The sequence below is a fragment of the Lactuca serriola genome, chromosome 5, assembly GCF_051521515.1.
Source record: "Lactuca serriola cultivar US96UC23 chromosome 5, Lser_US96UC23_V15, whole genome shotgun sequence".
Classification (NCBI taxonomy): domain Eukaryota; kingdom Viridiplantae; phylum Streptophyta; class Magnoliopsida; order Asterales; family Asteraceae; genus Lactuca; species Lactuca serriola.
This window is the reverse complement of record NC_136412.1, coordinates 81,036,576-81,044,129: the sequence shown is the minus strand read 5'-3', so window position 1 is coordinate 81,044,129 and position 7,554 is coordinate 81,036,576.

The window sequence follows — 7,554 nt, the reverse complement described above, 5'->3', positions numbered from 1 at the left end:
TCCAGAGAGCCTCATTCATCAAGCTTTATGAAGAACAATGGAGGTTATAACCTTGAGTTGTGATATTTGTTGATAATTCTTCATATATGGACATATAGAGGTTGTATGTACACCAAGTTTGGGGCTTTACGTGGTGAAGCAGTCTAGGAAGGCCAGATCTATGAATTGATGGAACAGATCTGACCTTAGAAGCGAGTTTGAGTGATTGCATGGCATGGACTCGCCGAGTCCGATGAGTAGACTCGGCGAGTAGCTTGAAGATTGCCTTGGATCAGCCAGTGAGTGGTCCAGTCGAGTCATGGGTTGACTCAGTGAGTCAGGGCGAGTTAGGGAAGGGTGGTCAAGTGGACTGAGTCGAGCTGGGACTCGCCGAGTTGTTCTTGAGACTCGGCGAGTTGAGTCGGGGTGGCCCTGCGATTCTTCCAGGTGGAACTCGTCGAGTCAGGGGGAGTACTCGACGTGTAAGAAGGGAATCCTAGAGAGTTGGTGAAAACGTCTAGACTCGCCGAGTTGCCCTTGTGTACTCGCCGAGTCCGGTCAAAGTTGACCGTTGACCGTTGACCAGAGTTGACCTGTGTTGACTTCTTAGGGATAGTCAACCATAGAGATAAAAAGTGTTAATTAGAGACATATGATGTTATAGGAGGATTATAGCTCGGAGGATCGGGCACGAGGGATTTCAGGATTTGTGAGTCGTCGAGATACGCGAGGTGAGTCTCCTCACTATACTTTACCTTGAGTAGGTAACCAGAGTTATGTGACAGAGTATTGTATGTTATGTATGCTATATGTTGTACTGCATTATTTCTATGTGATTATGTTGTGCATGTTTATAGAGTTGGAACCGGAAGGTTCCTAGAGTTAGAACCTGAGGGTTCACAGAGTTTGGGTGCACGGACCCATAGAGTTATAGCCTCGAGTGGCTAATATGTGTTTTATGTGTGGTATTTTGGGGAACTCACTAAGCTTTGTGCTTACAGTGTTAGTGTTGTTGTTTTAGGTACTAGCGATGACCGTGGGAAGGCGCCGGCTTGATCCGTACACACGCATGGGATTTTGTTATACTTGTGACCTTGGGATTTTGTATAATGTGAATTGAGATTTAAACTTGATGTTTTTATGAAAAGTTAATGGGAAATGTTTTTATAAATTGTGAAAATTATTTTGAAATTTACGGTGTTACAAGTTGGTATTAGAGCCTTGGTTTGAGGGATTCGAGTACACCTTCGGGCGTATTTGAACTTAAACCGAGGATTCGAGATTTATTTTCAAAAAGAGTAAAAGATTTTTTTGAAAAACGTAGAGCAAGAGATGTGTGTACGATCAGTCAGCGCCCGAACGCCAAAATACCTTTATATTATGTGATATTGATATTGATATGATGTATCTGCATGCTAGAGTAGGCTAGGTATTCCTATTAGGACTAGAGTGGCCTGATTTATGATGCCTTAGCCTAAAAAGAGGTGCGCTGCTATGAGATGCTTGAGAGTGAGTAGGTAGCAGCGAGGGGCTTATGAGAGATCTATTAGAGAGTGGTCTATGCATGATAGAGTACTTGGAATTTGGGATCCGAAGAGGAGGACTTGGGGTGTATTCTGGTGCGGTGCGGACAGTAGTATTGGGCCCGTACTACTGAAAGCACCGGAGCGGTGTGCAGCCCAAGTAAGAATCTTTGGAATACCAAGAATCAAGGAGGAAAGAGTTGTCGAGTGTGAGTATGCTCGTGTGGATTCTGATTTTCGTATGTTGTATTTCAGAGGTAGATCATGGTGAGGACACGTTTGATGCCCGAGAGCAGTGATACCAGTGAGGAGGAGATCCGCTGGATCATCCAGGAGGAGGTGACTGCGGCCATCAGGGCAGAGATACCGGATATGTTTGGGTCTGTAAAGACCACACTGATTGAGACGTTTGATGAGCGTTATGCCGCTTTATCTGAGGCTGCTGCTGCAGCCGCTACCGCAGCGATTGCTGCTGCGAGGCCGCAAGGTGGTGATGTGTTGCTGTTCCGCGAGTTCAGCAACACGAAACCACTAGAGTTTGATGGGACTCAGGATCCGGTGGCAGCTATGAGGTGGATATCTGATATTGAGGGGTGTTTCTTCACTTGCTTGTCTCCTGAGCATTTGAAGGTTCGGTTCGCGCTGAACCAGCTTCGCTTGGGAGCGAAGGACTGGTGGAAGTTTGTGACGGCGCATTATACGCCTTCTGAGCTTGCGGCAGTGACACGGGAGAGGTTCACTGTCATGTTCCGAGATGAGTACGTTCCCCAGGTGGAAAGGGAACGTTTGGCGCAGGAGTTTCTGACCCTCAAGCAGGGTACTGAGTCAGTTACAGCGATCACGAGGATGTTCCATGAGAGGGCGATGTTCTGCCCTGAGCACGTGTTCACTGAGCAGGCACGTATAAGCCGCTACTTGAGCATTTTGAGGCGGGATATTCGGGAGTTCGCTGCGAACTCCTCGTACCGGACATTTGCTGAGCTTCAGGAAAATGCCCGGAAGAGGGAGATTGAGCTTGAGACTCAAGCCAGGGAGGAGGCGGAGTCTCAGGGGAGGGATCGGCGACCGGCACAGTCTCAGACGACAGCCAAGCGGGCCAAGCCCGCTGATCCCAAACCAGGGAGCCAGAAGGGCCGCACTTGCGGGAAGTGCGGCAAGGGTCATGATGGAGTCTGCCGAGCAGGATCTTGCTACAAATGTGGCAAGGAGGGGCATATGGCCAAGGACTGCCCCAAGGGGTTTGCAGTGTGTTTTCACTGCAACCAGACCTGACACCGGAAGGCCAAGTGTCCGTAGTTGCGCGGAGCATCTCAGGGATCTGCTCCTGCCGCCATCAAAGCTACAGAGAGTCGGCCTGTGAAGGTCGAACCGCCGAGAGCTCGAGGGAGAGCTTTCCAGCTGACTGCGGAGGAGGTCCACGCTGCGCCCGATGTTGTGGCTGGTATGTTTCCTTTCATGTATTTATTTTGATGTTGAGATATTATGGTTATATTATGTTATGCGTAGGTACTTTCCTTGTGAACTTTGTACCTGCTTTAGTGTTATTTGACTCGGGTGCGAGTCGGTCTTTTGTATCTTTGGCCTTTAGTCAGCATATCAGTGTTAGCCGTGAGGCATTGAGTCGGCCTCTGAGAGTTTCCATAGCTGACGATAAAGTGATTTGTGCCACGGAGGTTCTCCGGGGATGTGTATTAGAGATTTTCGGGGTTGAGTTTCCGATTGATCTGATTCCTATTGCGATGGGTGATGTCTGTGTAATTGTGGGCATGGACTGGTTGAGCCGATTCGGCGCGGTTATCGACTGTGAGCGTCAGCTGGTGACCATACGAAACCCTAGTGGGGGAGTTCTTTCAGTGTACGGCGAGGGTACACGTTCAGGATCAGCTTTTTGTTCGGCCGCTAGGGCGAGGCAGTGTCTACAACAGGGTTGTAAGGGTTTAGTGGCATATGTGATGGATACGCGGGTGGCTTCCGAGAGACCGAGTTCAGTTGAGGAGGTTCCGGTGGTGCGTGAGTTTCCAGATGTTTTTCCTGAGGAGTTACCGGGTGTGCCTCCTGCGAGGCAAGTGGAGTTCAGTATTGATTTGGTTCTGGGGGCCGCGCCTATCGCTAAGGTGCCTTATCGTCTTGCACCTCCAGAGATGCAAGAGTTATCCTCGCAGCTTCAGGAGCTGCTGGGTAAGGGGTTTATTCGGCCGAGCAGCTCACCGTGGGGAGCGCCTATCCTGTTCGTCAAGAAGAAGGATGGTTCACACCGGATGTGCATTGACTACCGGGAGTTGAACAAGCTGACGGTCAAGAACCGTTACCCGTTACCGAGGATCGATGATTTATTTGATCAGTTGCAGGGAGCATCTTGGTTCTCCAAGATCGATTTGAGGTCGGGATATCATCAGGTGAGAGTGCGGGATGAGGACGTCCAGAAGACAGCGTTCAGGACGCGATATGGGCATTATGAGTTTGTGGTGATGCCTTTTGGGCTCACTAATGCCCCGGCTGTGTTCATGGATCTCATGAACAGTATATGTAGGCCGATGTTGGATCGGTCGGTGATTGTATTTATCGATGATATTCTGGTATATTCGAGATCGAGAGAGCAGCATGAGGAGAATTTGAGGGAGGTCCTTGGGGTTTTGAGATCGGAGAAGCTTTATGCAAAGTTCTCCAAGTGTGATTTCTAGTTGCGAGAGGTTCAGTTCCTAGGACATCTTGTTAACCAGGAAGGGATTCTGGTCGATCCGGCCAAGGTTGAGGCGGTGATGAGTTGGGAGGTGCCGAAATCGCCATCTGAGATCAGAAGTTTCCTTGGGTTGGCAGGGTATTATCGGAGATTTATCAAGGATTTCTCCAAGATCGCAGTGCCACTTACCAGATTGACCTGAAGGGTGTCGCGTTCTCATGGGGTCCCGAGCAGCAGACCTCCTTTGAGACACTTCGCCAAAGGTTGTGCGAAGCCCCGATATTAGCTCTCCTGGAAGGGATGGAGGATTTTGTGGTATATTGTGATGCATCGATTTTGGGGCTGGGTGCGGTGTTGATGCAGAGGGGTCATGTGATAGCATATGCATCGAGGCAGTTGAAGCCTCTTGAGACGAGATATCCCACGCATGATCTAGAGTTGGGGGCAGTAGTGTTCGCTCTCAAGATTTGGCGTCACTACTTGTATGGGGTTCGGTGTACGATATACACGGACCATAGGAGTCTGAAGTACTTGATGGATCAGCCCAACCTAAATATGCGACAGAGGAGGTGGTTGGATTTGGTCAAGGATTATGATTGTGAGATCCTGTACCACCCAGGCAAGGCTAATGTGGTAGCTGATGCGTTGAGCCGCAGGGCGGAGAGCACACCACCGCGAGATTTATGTTTGAGGTTGACCGTGATAGCTCCGGTACTGGATGCCATTCGTGGGGCACAGGCTGAGGCTGTGCAACTGGGGATGCAGAAGAGGGAACGGGTCGTTGGTTTGGTTTCAGAGTTCGTTACGGATGGTCGAGGGCTTATGACTTTTCAGGGTCGGATTTGGGTACCGTTTGTGGGCGGTACGCGTGCTACTTTGATGGAGGAGGCTCATCGGTCGAAATTTTCGATCCATTCGGGGGCCACGAAGATGTATTTGGAATTGAGGAAAGAGTATTGGTGGCCCTGTATGAAGAGGGACGTCGCCTGGTTTGTTGAGAGGTGCTTGACCTGCCGCAGGGTTAAGGCCGAGCACCAGAGACCGCATGGCAAGTTGTAGCCATTGGAGGTTCCCGAATGGAAGTGGGAATAGATCACTATGGATTTCATCACCAAATTGCCGAGGACTGCCAGAGGAGTTGATGCAATTTGGGTGATTGTGGACAGGTTGACGAAGAGCGCTCACTTCCTTGCCATCAGTGAGAGTTCTTCAGCGGAGAAGTTGGCGGAGATATATGTGAGAGAAGTGGTATCTCGGCATGGGGTGCCGATCTCGATTGTTTCGGACCATGATGTGCGTTTCACTTCCAGATTCTGGAAGAAATTTCATGAGGAGTTGGGTACTAGATTGCCTTTTAGTACCGCATATCATCCCCAGACAGACGGCCAGAGTGAGCGGACGATTCAGACGCTTGAGGACATGCTTCGAGCATGTGTGTTAGATTTTGGGGGTAGCTGGGATGCGTATTTACCCTTGGCAGAGTTTTCCTACAACAACAGCCATCATTCGAGCATTGGTATGCCACCCTTTGAGCTGTTGTATGGTAGGAAGTGTCGGACCCCCATTTGTTGGGGAGAGGTTGGGTAGAGAGTGATGGGCAGTACAGAGATCGTGCTTCAGACGACAGAGCAGATTCAGCAGGTCAGACAGAGGTTATTGACCGCCCAGAGCTGACAGAAGAGTTATGCAGACAGACGCCGGTCCGAGCTTGAGTTTCAGGTCGGCGACTTCGTTCTCCTGAAGGTCTCTCCTTGGAAAGGAGTAATTCGATTCAGGAAGAGGGGCAAGTTGGGACCCCGGTATATTGGGCCATTTCGTGTGATTGCGAGGGTAGGCTGGGTAGCCTATCGTTTGGAGTTGCCAGCAGAGTTGAGGCAGATCCACAACACTTTTCATGTGTCGCAATTGAGGAAGTGTATAGCCGATGAGTCGGCAGTGGTTCCATTAGAGGATATTCAGGTGGATGCGAGCCTGAATTATGCCGAGAGGCCAGTGGCCATCAGAGATCGGAAGATCAAGGTTCTGAGGAACAAGGAGGTACCTCTGGTGTTGGTTCAGTGGCAACACCGGAAGGGATCGGAGATGACCTGGGAGCCGGAGCGCGAGATGCGGGTGCAGCATCCGGAGCTATTTTTAGAGCGAGACTTCGAGGGCGAAGTCTAGTTCTAGTGGGGGAGAATTGTAACAGCCCGGATTTCCAGGTATCTTTATTGTTTATGATTTTGGTGTTTTGAGAGGGGACTCAGCGAGTCGGAGCTCAGACTCGCTGAGTAGGGACGCGATTCTAGACGCGGGATTCGCCTGGACTCGGCGAGTCCAGGATATGGACTCGGCGAGTCCGCGCTATTTAATGAAACCCTAATTTCTCGGGTTTGGGACCTATTTAAAGGGCCTTATGGCCGTCATTTGTACCCAGCAGTCCATAGAGAGAAACCCTAGAGTGCTTTAGCGATTTGAGAGAGAGAAAGGAAGCATTTTTTGACCCTTGTGTGTTGTTTAGCAAAGAAGAGGGAGGTTCTAGCCAAGAGGAAGCAAAGGAGGTTGCTATTCTGTGGATTTGAACCTTAGATCATCGATCTAAAGGTATGATTTCGGCTCATCTTCTCTTTTGTGAAGTATATTTGGATTTAGGGTTTCTTGTGGCCTTTGTTGGGTTGATTTGATGGCCAAATAGTCCCTTGCTAGTGATGAGGCTTTGGATCTGGATCCATAGAGGTCCAGAGAGCCTCATTCATCAAGCTTTATGAAGAACAATGGAGGTTATAACCTTGAGTTGTGATATTTGTAGATAATTCTTCATATATGGACATATAGAGGTTGTATGTACACCAAGTTTGGGGCTTTACGTGGTGAAGCAGTCTAGGAAGGCCAGATCTATGAATTGATGGAACAGATCTGACCTTACAAGCGAGTTTGAGTGATTGCATGGCATGGACTCGCCGAGTCCGATGAGCAGACTCGGCGAGTAGCTTGAAGATTGCCTTGGATCGGCCAGTGAGTGGTCCGGTTGAGTCATGGGTTGACTCAGTGAGTCAGGGTGAGTTAGGGAAGGGTGGTCAAGTGGACTGAGTCGAGCTGGGACTCGCCGAGTTGTTCTTGAGACTCGGCGAGTTGAGTCGGGGTGGCCCTGCGATTCTTCCAGGTGGAACTCGTCGAGTCAGGGGGAGTACTCGACGTGTAAGAAGGGAATCCTAGAGAGTTGGTGAAAACGTCTAGACTCGCCGAGTTGCCCTTGTGCACTCGCCGAGTCCGGTCAAAGTTGACCGTTAACCGTTGACCGGAGTTGACCTGTGTTAACTTGTTAGGGATTGTCAACCTTAGAGATAAAAAGTGTTAATTAGAGACATATGATGTTATAGGAGGATTATAGCT